Source organism: Pinus tabuliformis, chromosome 4_1 (assembly GCF_031772625.1).
Source record: "Pinus tabuliformis cultivar Carrire ecotype Pingquan chromosome 4_1, CPIR1, whole genome shotgun sequence".
In the NCBI taxonomy this organism is placed as follows: Eukaryota; Viridiplantae; Streptophyta; class Pinopsida; order Pinales; family Pinaceae; genus Pinus; species Pinus tabuliformis.
In genome coordinates, this window is record NC_142303.1 from 203,938,038 (window position 1) to 203,953,991 (window position 15,954).

The window sequence follows — 15,954 nt, forward strand, 5'->3', positions numbered from 1 at the left end:
AAACGTTCCCCCAGAGTTTAAGCTCATTAAAAAATGAACCAATTTCCTGTAAATAGCCGTCGTGAATGCATTATCATCAGCCTTTGAAGCCTTGGTCGTGTTCTCATCATTCACCTCCATTTGATTGTTTACCCTTTTCGAGGAATAGCTGCGAAGAGTGATCCTGTTAGACATCCTTGTGACGCTGCCGTGATTGGAAAATTCCAAACCTTACCTGGAATTAGCTGCTACCCGAATTTATCACTCGTTCCTCAAAAAATGAGTCTCCTTTAAGCTCTTTTCATCTGACTCATAAAATATGAAAAGATTGTCGAGCAATTGGCCTCTCTAGCTCGTTAAAGTGATCGGAAGTGCTATCCCTCCTTTAGATTTTAATCTTTTTGGACCTGAGGGATTATTACACAAAAATATCGAGCACTTGTTTTGTTCGGCTCGTTAAAATTACCGAAAATTCATCCCTTTTGTATTGTTTTATACTTTTTCAGACTCAAGGGATTATATGAAGAAAAAGGATTATTGGAGTTTTCTTTACGTCCCTTTTCAGACTCCCTAAAATTGAAAAGGACCGAGTTATCTTTGTCGTTAAACTCGTTAAAACCGAACAGTGACAAACTTGTCCATACCGACAAGAAAGAGTTTCACTATCGCTAGGCTCTTAAAACATAGTGATGGGTTTGCCCGAAGGGAAAATTATAGAACAAGCATATGTTATCCTCCTCAAGCTTGACAAAAATAAAGAGGTACTGGTCAGCAATGACTGGGGAAAAATTGGGAAGAAAACTTGAAGAAACTTTATTGGTAGCAAGTCGCTCTTGAACATGACACTTTCACTCCACATCCGAGTCAAGTTGGGTTGTTCCGTTCACTGGTCATATCACCATTGGTCTGTCACACCATCCATATTTGGGGTTAACGCTACCAATCCATCATGTCAGTGTCGCTGATATGTTCAAGAGAAGTTGATCAGAGAATTCACCTGTGTCTCATCCACTGCAATACATTTACGCTCCATTCTTTCATGATCACCACCTCGAACCTTATATCATCAGATCGTTTTCACCTCCATTAAAATCATTTGCTCCATTCCATGTCATTGATGTGGGATTCACTAAGGCCCTCCTATGACGGATCGCTTCTTGTCGACATCAGCTCATTATCCAGGAAGTCGATCTAGGAACAACCCTTTCGGTACTTTGAAGCTTGCATGCCTCAATGGCAAGTTTCTCACTTCCGACGATAGGTTTACATCAATGGCCTTCGACCAAAAGATTTTGCGTGGTGTTCGACGCCAAGTCCCTTATTCACACCACGTGAATTGTACTGTAGTACCTTGAGGGTCATCATCATTATCGGTGATTCCTCTCGCACCTGTTAACAGCTTACATCATTGGCTGGTAATCAGGCGATGTCTTTCGATGTTCGACTCCAGAACATCTCTCACATGGATCGAATTGTACTTTGAGTGAAGATCGAACGAGATTGAAGACCCCGAATCTAGTTTCATCCATCCGGGCTACGATATATATTCAGGAAAATAAAGACATCAAATGTACATCATTGCTGCACAGATAATCATCCAATCCAAGGGATGATGGCTCTACCAGAATCATCAGTCTGCATTCAGAAGATTGTCGGTCTTATGTACATGAAAATGAATTTATAAAGCTGAGCATGGGAATGCCCACCTCAGCTAGATCATGAAAATATTATGAAGATAATGTATTGTATTGTATCTTATTACAGGTCGCCTTCCAACTTGAACAAACTTTGGATCCTCATGATAAAGCATTTCACCTGACATCAAAAGATTAAAAACCTCGTGCTTTAGGGGGCAACTGTTATAGACATTTTTGGGCACTGCAACCCCAATCATAAATGTCCATAAAGCAAGGGCTCCTAAGTCCCTAAAATTGTTGTTCCAACCCCTAAAAGAACAAAGTCAACTGATTACAGCATCTCCCAGAAGTTCTCCATGAAAAACTACTCAGAACTGGTCAAAACTAGACCATCTCACCTGCTCCATGGTCAAAGTGTGTTGCATCCCACCTAAATGCACACGGGAGGTGCAATGCATACTGAAAATCCCTTCTATGGGGTGCGATGGGTGAGAGTGGACAAATGGCAGGGTCATGTGAGGTGGAGGATCATGGAATCTTCCAGAAACTTCTCCTGTGACACTTGCCTCTCTGCATTCGCCCAGGGATGAGTAAGAGATCATCAATCTCCAAGTGGAATCAAGAACTATCAAAGAGAGGACACTAATCAAATCTCAAAAGTTGACTCACCCCCCTTGCAAACATCTATATATGGATCCCTCATCCCAGAGATCCAGAGGCTGGAATTTTGTATCTTGTAAGGAAGTGTTGCTGGTTTCTTGGTGTAACATCATAGTGCTGGGTGATATAAGCTTTTCATGAGGTGAAGAAGGGCTTTATTGCTGAGAGGATGATGCTGGGTCAGAACAATTGGTTGTAATCCTCTTTGCTATTCTTGATTATTAATAAAGCTATTCAAGTTTTCCTCCACATTCTTGTATGATTGAGGATATATGAATTTGTGTGGTCAATATATATCTGGTCCTATATTGTTTATGATAGTATATCTCTGTTCTTGGATAGTGTTATGCTGCTTTGATTCCACAGGTGCTCTTTGAAGTTGGGTAGACGAGGAAGAGAGTGGCAAAGATCTATCAGAAGGGAGAGGAATCAAGTAAGGAACCAAGCGCAAGACAGAGGTTGGTCTCCTTTGTTCCCCTCTTATCTACTTCTCATAAAGGAAAACGAAAGTAGTTTTAGTTTGTTTGTTTCTAAGGTAGCTACCAGCCTTAGTGGGACTAGCATCTCTGCATAGACACTAGATTTCCCGATAACACGATCACCAATCTCCCCGAATGCTGTGTTCGGTGTATTAGGTTTACAAGGGAGCTGACTTAGTTACCTATGGCTAAAAGATAGCAACCTAGTGGGGTCTCCCAATATATACTTGATGATACGAGGAGCACAAGTCCGTGTTAGAGATTTCTAATGTAGAACCATTCAATGAGAGAATCCTTATATACTTATCATAATGAAGTGCCTCTGATATACATGAAAGTACTGGAGAGCCTTCTATATACTTCCATGCTGGGACGGGATTTCACCCCCAGGATACACTACAGGCAATTAATGAGAACTGCTATGTTTAAAGATGCAGGAAGGCGTCTTTAGCCTAGACCTATAGATATTTGTATTAAGTGACAAATGCTCCTTAGGTTAATTGAGGTAAATTTTAAGTTTATCTTGGATTAAGTTTCAATTTGATGGCTCAACAATGTCACCTATTCCTATAATGCAACTAAATAATGAAAATGAAATCTTTTCATTTGATGAAGGCTAAACTAATGAAGGAAGAGAGAACCAAATAATGCATCAAAACACAATTCTTTCCAATGAAAAATGTAAAAACAAAACCCAATCTTTCATTTCACTAACAAATGCAATGCCAAGGTGTGATCCTATAGGAAACAAAAATCACTTTCCATTCACTAAGATGCACTAATGATTTATTTCCTTTCACTTTGATTCAATCAATGCAAACTAATGCAATGATAAAAGGAAAATGCAATCAACTCAATGGAAATGAAAACTTCTTTCACTTTATGGTTTCAAATACAAGAAATGTCTCAAAAATACTTAAATGATGAGATCTTTCATTTTTCTTTTCAAAACATAATAATGAAGACAAGTAATTTATTTCAGTCCAAGAAAAGCAAACAATTTGTAATCTATGCTTGCCAATGGAACTAAAGTGATCTTCAAAGCATCAACACGACTCCACACTAATGAAAACAAGTTCACATCAATGAACCAAAAGCAACTTGAAAACGATGTCTTGATTGTAGGAAGACTCTTCAACGGGAGCAATCAATCTTAGAAAAGTAGGTCAAACAATGAGTGGAGGGTGCCCTAGAAGTCCTAGAAACCCTAGAAAGAAATAAAGCTTCAAACACACATTAATAAAGTCAAGAGACAATTGCAGTCATACAAGCATAACAAACAAGACAAATACAGTGTAGACACACTGGAAAATCTTTGAAAGAGGGAAAAAAAGATTGAAAACAAGAAGAAACCCTACTTTTTCTTTATACTTTAGGATTAGCGTGCGTGCTATAGGTAAGTGTTATACGTAAGTCAAAGGGTCAAAAGAAAGTTTGAAAACCCTTAAGGGAATGTTACACCATGTACATATTTGTATAAGAGTCAAAGAATATCCCTCCAAGCAAATACAAGTCCTATCCATGCAATGAAATCGTCAAAGGAGAAAAAACGATGAAGGAAACTCAAGTCGGCCTACAGTCATCATGTCAACCTAAAGTCAGCCTAAAGGATGGACACTCCTCTATATATAGAGGTTGTCCACTCCCTCAAACGATAAGCAATCCACCAATGAAATCGGCGAGCAAGGAAGACCAAGAAAAGGTTGAAAATTCACGAGTATAAGGAGCCTCTAGTGCAATGAACAAGGAGATGTCATCACCAAAGGTTGGAGGAATATTTCTAGGGTAAAACATAGTCACACGTGTGTGAAAAGGAGGCATGTATGTGGTCATAACAACAACAACAACAACAACATAACAGTCTCATACTTCTCATTATTTGGGCTTGAAACTTAGGCCAATAAGGCCTCCCACTAGAGTGAAGAAGAGACTCTCTCAATTGAAGAAGAAAGGAACCAAATACTTAATGAAACCTCCCACATGTGCGAGAATTTAGGGTTGCATGATAGACATATCAATTCTGCAACTATACCTTGAATAAGGAACTCAGTTGGTCAAGAGGAAGGAAGGGATCATCACAAGTAAAGGGTCTCACTAAAGATCAAGGATAAGTGTCTCTTCTAGAGAAAGTGCAACAAGGACTATCAGTAATTTTAAGAAGAATGAAGTGCCAAAAGAAGGAGGACGAAGTGTCAGGGAACAAAGTGCAGGAAGGAGGAAGGACTTGACTTTTTCTTGGAGGATATTCTTGCCAATGGTCTAGGGTTTGGAATTAATCAATAGAAGCTTCAATAAGAGAAATTTACAAAAGGGTTTTCCTCTCTAAGGGAGAGAGGTTTTTCCCTAGAGGAGAGCCAACATCGTGTGTTCTTGTTTCTTGTGTTTTGGTAGTAGTTTGATGAAGTAAACATACACGCTAATGATAAGAAGAAGAAGATCAAACAAACAAAGATAAATTGGAAAAGTTCTTCACAAATTGTTATCAATTCTAGAAGAATCCTACTATACATAAGTGCCCTTGATATTCAATAGAAGCTAAGCCTGATGGTATCTAGAGAGGACGAAATATTGAGTCCATCTTAGTCCCACTTGGACAGATTTCTGTGGTCAAGAATCTAGTACATGGCATTGTGGTTCCTAAAGTTCTTCATGGTTCATAGAGTTGAGATCTTCCTTGTACTTGTATATGACGAATGCCTCCCTAGTTAAGAGGGGGTGTTGGAAAATGTAACTATGTTTGATCTTCACTAAATATATTTGAGTCATCTTGTAATGTACTTATCAAAAGAATAAAGAAAATTATTATTATTATTATGACTTATCAAGTCAGCCTCAAAGAGGGCTATTCGACCTCACCAAAGGACTATAAATGAAGTAGTTCAAATTACATTTGAAGCACTCAAGCAACAAGCTAGTTCAATATCTATTGAAGCTAAAAGAAGTGCGAAATGGAGGAAGGAAGAAAAGGAATTGTGTGTTTGATCTAGAATAAGAAATAGAGGAAGATAAAAATTTTGGTGCATCTATCTCTCCCTCTCGTGCCCTAGTTTGGAAGATCGAAGTTATCTTGTTGATGTCGTAGCCACTTGTCGCATGTTGTTGCTACTAAATCAAAGTATAGTTCTAAGTTGTTGGTGCTGGGTGTTGCTACCTCAGGAAGTTGTATTGGGCCAAGATCGAAGTTTCTATGTGAATATCAAAGTCTTTCAATGAATATCAAACTCTCCAAAGAAAGTTCAAAGTTGTTGGGTTGAAGAAAGTGTTGCCACTATTGTTGCTACTGCCAGATCTAGTCAGATCATCTGCAAGAAAAGAGGAAGGATGAATTGGTCTCGAGGAAAGTTTGATTCAAGGTCTAGAGTCTTGGAATATCTTTGGAAAACCATTGAAGGAAGAATCATTCACTTGGTTTTCCCTAGAGAGGGGTTTTTCCCTGGCTATGAGCCTATATCTGATGTCCATTGTTTTATGTGCTATTGCTTTGGTAATTGCTTGATGAACTAAAAGAAAGAAGAAATAAAGAAAGCTAATAGGAATTCAAGAACATCACAAGTAATTATCAAGTATAAGAAAAAATTTCCGCCTTTCTGATTTTCTAACAAAAATTAAAGTATGTTGCATCTTGTAAAGTTATGAAAACTTATCCATGGAACAAATTAAATTCACCATGAATACCACCATATGAAAATGCGAAGATTGTTTTTTGAGGCTCTCTAGACACTTCTTGATGTAAATATTAATATTAGTCAGGAGAGTCTTTTCCCAATTGAATATGGTGCATTTGGTGATGATATAATGTATTAAAATGGCAATTCTTGTCTAACTAACCAGTAGTTATTTTAGACGTATAATTTTCTAACCATAATTACTACATCCACTATTAATTCTTTCAACTGGTAAATGTTGTAAATATTGGAAATATGTTTTTGGAGTTTCTTCACATAATCATATCATCTATTTATCACTTTGAATAAAAGACATTCCATCATTGATTTCCAAAGAATACCCTTGGATTGATATTTTATATGCAAATGGTGTTTCATAGGCAAAGAATGATAGTAATAACCATTTTTCATTTTTTAAGATTCTTTTTCCCATTGTAGATATGTCTCATATTTTGTAATTTTTTATTATAAGCCATATGTATTTAATAAAAAAATATTAACAATAATGGTTTATCACTAAGAGTGGAAAAGGAATAGAAATTAAAATGAATTATGAACATATGTATACATCTATTGGTCACAATATTAATTTTCTAGTTATATTAATACTGTTCGTTCATCTAAATAATAAGGATTATTATCCATAACTAAAAAGAGTTGAACTACATATAATCCGCCTACTACATAATCTTACTCTCGTAACAGAGAAAAAGTAGAATTCAAAGATCATTAAAACTACATATAAAACCTAATTCAATATCTTATGTAACTGGAATAAATGGAACCTATAATATATTTTAAATTATTTCATTAAAATTTCAATATCTATTTATTATATTTGAAGGCTACCTCCAAATCCCACACTCAACTATTTTTTGTAGATACATGTAGCAAGTTCCTCACTAAAAAGAGTTTTCATTGGAATTTGTTGTTGGACTACTAGGCATGAAAAGAAATCATGAAAGTAAGTCTACACTAGGGTAAACTAAAAAGGCAATTTCAAGTTGAGAAGGAATAAGCCATGCCTTAGATCAAACGAATGGAGCAATCTGAAAAACCCTTCACACCATCAAAATGAATGGTGAGGACAATCTCAGTGGTTGTCTAATAGATTTAACAATTATGGGAGAGCCAAAAATGGGTAGGAATAAATCCACTTCTGGAAGAGGTTAAAAAGCACATGGATGTGTGGACAACAAAGCCTTGCCTAATGGATCTATAACATATATCAACATTCTTTCATAATTTACATGTCAATATTAGACATAGGACTTAGGGGGACACCTAATAACATAGTAGTTAAGCGAAAAATGACCTTTAAATAAACATATATTGATATCAATTTTAAAATAAAATCTACAATTATATCACTACTTTTATCATATGGGAATTTCCCAAGTGGAAGCCCTGTCACAAAATTTAATCAAATTCAATCCAATTGAACAATCATTATACATCGATATAGTTTTCCTAGAACAATAGTTGGTAAAAATAAATTATTGATAAAGAAGCAGCTATTGGATTTCAATTTTTCAATTTTGAATTTCATAAAAGAAGGGTAAAGATCAAATTCTTACTGTGAATCACATTTTCATTTTCCTTTTTTCAAATATCTATTTCTTACTCTTAATTATATCACTATTTTTTGAGAAATCAAATCTTTTGAAGTGCAAAATTTTCCACTTAAAAAAATTTCTCGCTTTCACCTTATAATAAATCAATATAAATATAAATTAATTATATATAAATATATAAATGCAACCACTTTTATATATATTATATATAGCTCTGAGCTGATGCTCTCTCATTAAACCAAATTCGAAAACAATTAAAACTAGTAAACCAAAGTTAGGTGATCATTTATTAAACCAGATACAAAGACCATCGAAACCAAAATCATTGTGTATAAGTATTCTGAGTTGATTTTTATTTAAGATCAACATGAATTATAGTGTATATAAAAGGAGTAATGGGGATGAAAACATTCCATAGTAGTAATGATTTTGCTCTAAAGTTAAAGTTGAATTGTAGTGTATATAAAAAGATTCAGGGGATGATAAAAAAATTATTTTGGTTTTGAAAGTAGGGTAAAAAGTTGTAAATTAAAAAAAATAAAATTTATTTGATATAAGTATTTATTATTTTAAAATTTTAAGAGTTAGTTTAACTGGTTGAGTTTCTGTTGTTAAGTATTTCGTTGATCGGGAGGTTACATGGTCAATTCTCCTCAATGCCCTTAGGTTAGGTCCTATTAGTTTGGCAGATGGGCTTTAAAAGATTTCTTTCAGGGTATATCTACCCAGATTTTTCTAAAGGAAAAAAGTATTTGTTATTTTAATTATTTTATATAGATGTGAAATATGAAATTATACTATTTTTAAAATTTTATTTAAAAAAATAATACTAAACACAATTTATAATATATAATTTTAATATTAAAAATGAAATATTTTATCTAATCTTATTCTTAAAGGTTGGGATTTGGCCCATTACGTATAAGATATAATTATATTATGTAAAAAACAAAATAATTAATACAACGGAAGAATATATAAGATTTTACAAATTGAAAGAGTTTATGATTAAATTTAAATATATACACATAAAATAATTAATATAAGTATAGATTTATTTTAACTCTCGATCTATTAAGCATTAAGAGGGACCAAGTCTTTCAAGATGCAAACCTTTCTTTAGTACAATACACGAAGAAAAATTTGTACCTCCAAAAATTCAAATATTTTAAGATGCAACCTCTTTTTGAGTGTAAAACTTGAAGAAAGATTTACAACTCCATAGATTTGATTTCTCTCAACCCTTTGCAAATCTAGAATTAGGATGGATCTATGCTCGTTTTGAGAAACACACTAATACAAATTTTTAAGTATAAGAAAATTTTATTTTCACTTGTTTTATATAATATTTGCATAGCCAACATTTAAATATTTATCCACCTCAAACTGTTAATACATGCCCCCTCATATTTGGAAGTAGAAAACATCTCTATATCTAACACTTATTAATGGAATCTGAATTCTATATATATATTTGATGTCAAAATATTTTATTCAACGTAAATATTGAAATTTGTGATTTTTAATCTATATTAAACTTTTTTTTGTTATTAATATTGTTTAAATGTTATATATCAACTCTATATTGTGAATGGAATAAATTACACATCTCCCTTACATTGATTTAAATTAATTTACTTTTATCTCTGTAAATTTGATATAAAATTATGTTACTTTTTTTTTACTAAAGCAAGTGTGGATCCTTCTATTTCATAAAACCGAAAAAATAGTGTACAATTTTTACATGCATGGAGAACAAGACCTCCAGGTCAGAACCTTAAAGTCTTACAAAGAAACCCGAACCCATGAAAAAACGAACAAAAATGCAACCTGGCTCCCGGAAAGCCCGAGAACTTTCCAGCATCACCGCTTTTGGAAAAGCCCTATTCATCTGAGTCGTCCAAAAAAAGGCATTAAGATCGATGACCGAGGAGGACATCGCTCCATCAAAAAGACCGAAATATAATGGTCCTGCCCCCCAAGTTGCAAGAACCAACTCAACCGTTGATCTCCATTAACTAAATCCAACGGATGATGTTGATATCGCTCGGGACAAGAAGGGCCAACATTAGTGAGCAGGGAAGAGTGGTTTTCAGAACCCTCTCCCTGCCACGTGTTGGAGAGTGAGTGGCATCGCTGCGTATTCTCCAAAACTGCTTCCCAATAAAAAGTTGTGCGATCAGCCATAAACCGCCTGGGGGGCGGTAAGCCGTGCCGAGACTCCAAATACTTAAAAGAATGGCCACCGAAAAAAACGGGGCTCTTCCTGCGCTTATGGATCTCCCTTTCCTGAACCTGAAACCTTGAATAGCTGAGGGGCTTGTCCCTGAATGAAGATCTGAGGGACTCGTTTCATTCCCCACGATAAACAAAGATCTTCCTCTCGTTTACTCTAGGAATATGAGCAACCAGACTAGGTATCTGCCACGCCACAGAACCGTCTACCCGATATTGATGACACATGCAGATGTTGAATGCAAAGGTTGAATCAATTTGATCCCTGGTCTAAGGCTCTCATTTTAAACTCCAACTTATCATTTTCGGCTTGTTCCTATACAACCGCCTTTAACCTGCTCTGAGGCAGCTCATGCCAATTTTATGCCACTCTCTGTGTTGATAACACCTTGGTTGGCTAGCAAATCAACCAATTTGTTCGTCGACCTGCGGACATGCTTAAAGCCAACTATATAGAGGCTTTGAAGGTGGTGTTGAATCCATTGAAATCCCTGAATTAGTCTCCAATTTTTTGAGACTTTTTCTGGCTTAGAACCCCCACTGATTTTCTTGACTGAATTGATAATAAGTTCAGAGTCAGCCTCCACTATCACATTTTGCATTTTTGCCTGACTCAAGAACTCCAAACATTGCTCCATAGCCATCAATTCCGCCAAGTTATTAGTAGCATGTCCCAGATGACAGTGGAATATGAAGAGGACACTACCATTCTCATCTCTAAGTACCCCTCCATAACTAGTTGTACCCGAGTTACCTTTTGAAGCTCCATCTATGTTTTATTTCAGATAACCCTTTTGAGGAGGATGCCAGAAGTCCTTTGCGTCCCTCACGGAGGTTAGATTTCTATCCATACCTTGAGGAGAGAGGCCTTGCAGGCCCAGTTCACAGACAATTCTTAGGTCAGTAGCCGAAGGAGGGTTCTTGGGGAGGTTTCACACAATGGTGCTAACCGTTTCCTTGAGCTGTTTTAAGATCAGCTCAAAAATGCATTGGGAAGTTCTCTTTACTTCCTTGAAGATTCATTTGTTCCTCTCTTTCCAAACATTCCAAACAATGAAGCTCGGAAAGAGGGCCCAAGCTGTGGCTAGAACTTCATTGTCTGAAAAATCTTTTCTCCAGTTGGTCAGGGTGTTGCAGATGTTATTTTTGTCCCTATCCGTCTGATGGAAAATAAAAGCAAAAGAGTCCCACAGACTAGAGGAGAACATACAACTGTTGAGAAGGTGCTCCATGGTTTCCTCATGCCTTTCACAAAGCTGGCATCTGGAAGGTCCCAGAATGCCCCTCTTCCTAATATTGTCCCAGGTCAGAATTTTCCTGTGCTGAACGAGCCACATGAAAAGTTTAATCTTCATCCAGCCCTGGTGTCTCCAAAGGTTAAGCCAGGTTTTGTCTAGAAATTGAGAATTAAGGTCAAGGAGAATGAGCTTTGCTTCCTTGAGGTTAAAAACCCCCTCATTATTGTTGCCCCATCTCAGTTGATCGTGGCCCTCAGATTTCAGAATCTTCCTCTAATCTAAATTTTCCTTAAGAGTTTCTGCTTTAGCCTTCAGGGTGTTGTTATCCCTAAAATCAAAATTCCTCCAGATTCTCCATTTATCATTGTTATTGGTTTGCTCCCAAAATTCTTTCACCTTAGAAAGTCTATTGCTATCAGTGATTTCCTTGAGATCCCTTAGGTCTGCATTTAATAATATAGGTTCTTTGTTTCCATCTGTCCTCCCAGAACAGGCTGAGATTTCCTTCTCTGATTTCCCAGAAGTTGTTTCCTTGGACCAAACCCCGGTTATCCCAGGCTTTGTTCCAAATGTGCAAGCCCTTTTTATGACCTGACATTCTTATTAGATCATGGTTATGCTAGGTGCTAGCATATTTTTCTTTCCAAATGGTTGCCCACTGCGTCTTTGGCTCTTTAACCCAACACCACCATAATTTGGCACATAGAACCTTACTGAGTAATTCAGGGTAATTCAAACCTAGCCCACCAAAGCTCTTAGGTTTGGATATCTTATCCCAAGCTACCAAGGCCCATTTCTTACGATCCTCCCCCTTGCCCCAGAGGAAGTCTCTTTGGATGGATCTGAGCTAGTGTAGTACACTTTGAGGAGCTGGTAGAATAGATAGGATAAAGACAGGGATGGATTGAAGGATAACTTTGGTTAGCACTGACCTACCAGCCAAATTTAGAGATCTATAGGTCCATTTCTTGACTTTGTCTTGCAATTTGTTAATAACAGGTTCCCATATGCTCTTGTGTAAGGGTTTGGCAGTGAGAGGAACTCCCAAATATTTCGAGGGGAGGATTTCCCTTTGGAAGCCCAGAATTCTGGCAATATTTCTTTGAATAGCAATGTGAGTATTAAAGAAAATAAATTTAGATTTAGAGAGATTTACCTCCAAACCTGAAGCCATGGAAAAGTCTTTCAGGATTTGCTTATAGGAAAGAGCTTCCTTGACCGTGGGGATCCCTTGAAGCATAGTATCATCCACAAATTGTTGATGAGTTAAAGCACGACCCTCTTCAGAAAGTTGGAGACCTTTGACTGAACCCACTACCTTGGCCTGTCTGATCTTTCTCCCCAACCCTTCCATCATGATTATAAAAAGAAAGGGAGAGAGTGGATCTCCCTGCCTTAAGCCTCTTGAAGGAGTGAAAGTCTCCGAGGGTGAACCATTAACCAGGATTGAAAAGTTGGGTGAAGTGACTAGGGCCATAACCCATCTGATCCAATTATGATCAAACCCAAAAGCAGCAAGAACTTTTCTGATATATGTCCAATTTAGCTTATCATAGGCTTTGGCTATGTCCAGTTGCATGATCATACCAGCTTTCTTATTGTTTGTCAACGAGTGAACCACCTCATGAGCTTGAATGATGTTGTCGAGGATTTGTCTGCCTTCCATGTATCGTGACTGTTCTACTGCCACCAGGGTAGGAAGAAGGGGTTTGAGTCTATTGGAAACCACTTTGGAGATAATTTTGTAGAGAACATTGCACAAGGCAATGGGTCTGAACCTATCAGGAGTTAGGGCTATATCTTGTTTAGGGATCAGGGAGATAAAGGTGGTATTAAGAACCTTCAGGATAGTTTTAGCCCTCCTTGAGTCTTCCACCACGCTCAGAATGTCATGTTTTACTATATTCCAGCAGGCTTTGAAGAAGTCTATATTGAACCCATCCAGGCCTGGTGCCTTGCCATTTTGCATCTCTTTAAGGACCTCCTTGACCTCCTCTTCTGATACTGGTCTGTTGAGGTTGAAATTGTCTTCTTTGGAGACTAGCTTAGGTATATGCCTAGTAATCTCCTTGATAGATTGATCTCTGTTAGTGCACGTTTCCTGAGCAATGCCCTGAAAGTGATAAACTAGTTCTGCTTCTATTTCTTCATGCATGCTGAGCATGTTGCCTTTCTTATCCTTAATAGTAGAAATGCTATTGTGAGCTTTGTTCGCCATAGTGGCTTTGTGGAAGAATCTGGTGTTGCGATCTCCTTCTTTTAGCCATTGCACTCTGGATTTCTGCCTCCAAAAAATTTCCTCTTGCTTACATAAGTTTTCCCAATCTTGATGATATTTAGTTGCCAATTCATTCTGCTCCTTATCAAAACCCTCTGTAATCAGGGTTTGGTTGAGTTTATGCATTTTTCCTTCCACAATTTCTTTCTCTTCAAAAATGTTGCCATATTCCTTCTTATTCCACTCCTTGAGCCAGAGTTTAATGTGTTTGAGTCTTTTTTGAAGAAGGAACATTCTTGTGCCTTGAATATCCAAATCTTCTGCCCACCAGATAGCAATGTTGTTATAGAAGTCTGGGTGGGAGAGCCAGATATTTTCAAATCTGAAAGGTCTGTTGTTGGGTTTGCCAATACCCTGAATGTCCAGTTGAACCGACCAGTGATCCGAGCCTCCAAAGGGAAGAACACTTGCAACTATGTCCTTGTCCTTGATCATAATATCTTCTGAAACTATAAATCTATCCAGTTTGCATGCCACTTGAGACTCTCCTCCTCTTTTATTGTTCCAAGTAAAGGTACCATTATTCATGGTGATATCCACGAGCTTCATACTATCTATGAAGGTTTGAAAAGTACAAGAATCGTTGGTTAGAATTCTAGTTCCTCCCTTTTTTTCCAACAGCGTTTTTATCATATTGAAATCCCCCCCCCCCAAGATCCAGGGGATTTTTGCATGACGTTCCCTGAGCTTCTTAAGTGAATCAAGAAACAAGAGTTTTCCCTCCATCCTTTTGGGGCCATACACATTCATAACCAAGTACATTTCCTTATCTGCCACTGGCCGAATGACCACTGAAAGATAATTTCTACATGCTTCTATATCTATCATGTCAATATTTTGGGGGTTCCAAAGCGTGAGAATACCTCGAGCTGTATTCTCTACTTTGACCTCCAAAAACTCAAATCTATTGAGCCATTTACCGTGGATCTCTTTTATCTTTTGAATGGAACATTTAGTTTCCTGAATGAAGATCACATCCGAGGCCACTTGTTTCATTCTATTACTTAATAATCTTTGTTTCCTTTTACTACCTAGACCTCTTATATTCCAAGAAGTAAAGTTCATTATCAAAGATTTTTAAAGGAGTAGCTGGATAGGTCTTTCATCTTACCTGAATCTATCATTAGCTTCCCACATTCCATCAATAGTTCGTTCTGTTTTTTCCAGCCTCTTTTCTTTCCTGGGATTCTTGGTGCTAATCCTGGTGTGGCTTTCATAGCTTTCACTCCTTTGTTACCTTGTTTTTCATTCTTCCTTAGCTTTTCAGATCCTTTGTTCTAAGTTTTCCAGATGAATAGCTGTTGTACTCTGTGGAACTCCTTTTGAGGTAACGAATCCACTCCCTCTTTGGTTCCTTGTTCCAAGAAGCCTTCTAGATCTAGATTCTCTTTCTCCAAAATTTCCTGTAGTTTGTGATCCTCCATCTCCATGTCGCTCTGGGTTATTTCCTGATCCATTTCTTGTTCTACATCACTCATGGTTGCCTCTTTCTGGTACTCATCATTTTGTGTTTGTACTGGGTTTTCCCTTCCTCCTTTTCTGCAGAACTCCCTTCCATTGCTTGTTCTTCTTTAGTATTCTCTTCCTCTTCCTGAAGCCCCTGGAAACTGTTTTGCCTAAACTGTTGTTCTTCTCGCTGCTGATTCCTCGGACCTCTCTTACTTCCTTTACTTCGGTTAACCACTTTCTAAAAGCTATCTGCTTCTTTCACTGTATTGCTTCTGCTTTTGTTTGTTTCCTTGTTGAGCGGACAGTCTCTAAAAAGATGTCCATGTTCATGGCATTTGCGACATCTGAATGGAATGTGCTCATAATCTACTGTTTGTACCCATTCTTCATCGAAAACTTCCAAGATTATCTCCTCTGGTAGAGCTCCTGATAGGTCCATTTCCACACAAATTCTGGCAAAAGAAGTATATTTTCCCCTTCTAGTGGCTTCAGAGGCTTTAACATAGCGTCCTAATTTATTGCCTATGGCCTCTAACGATTCATTTTGCCAGTAATCAAGAGGTAGAGAGTAGAGTCTTACCCAAACTGGAACTGAAGTAAAAGTCTCCTTTTCTGGTACAAAGTTCATAACCCAAGGTCTCATGTAGAGTCCTGTAGCAGCATAGAAGTAGGGCCCTCCTTCAAATATTTTATCATTGTCTTCCATATTTGTGAACACCATCGTAAAGAAACACTTAGACCCAAGGTGAAGATCTATGCT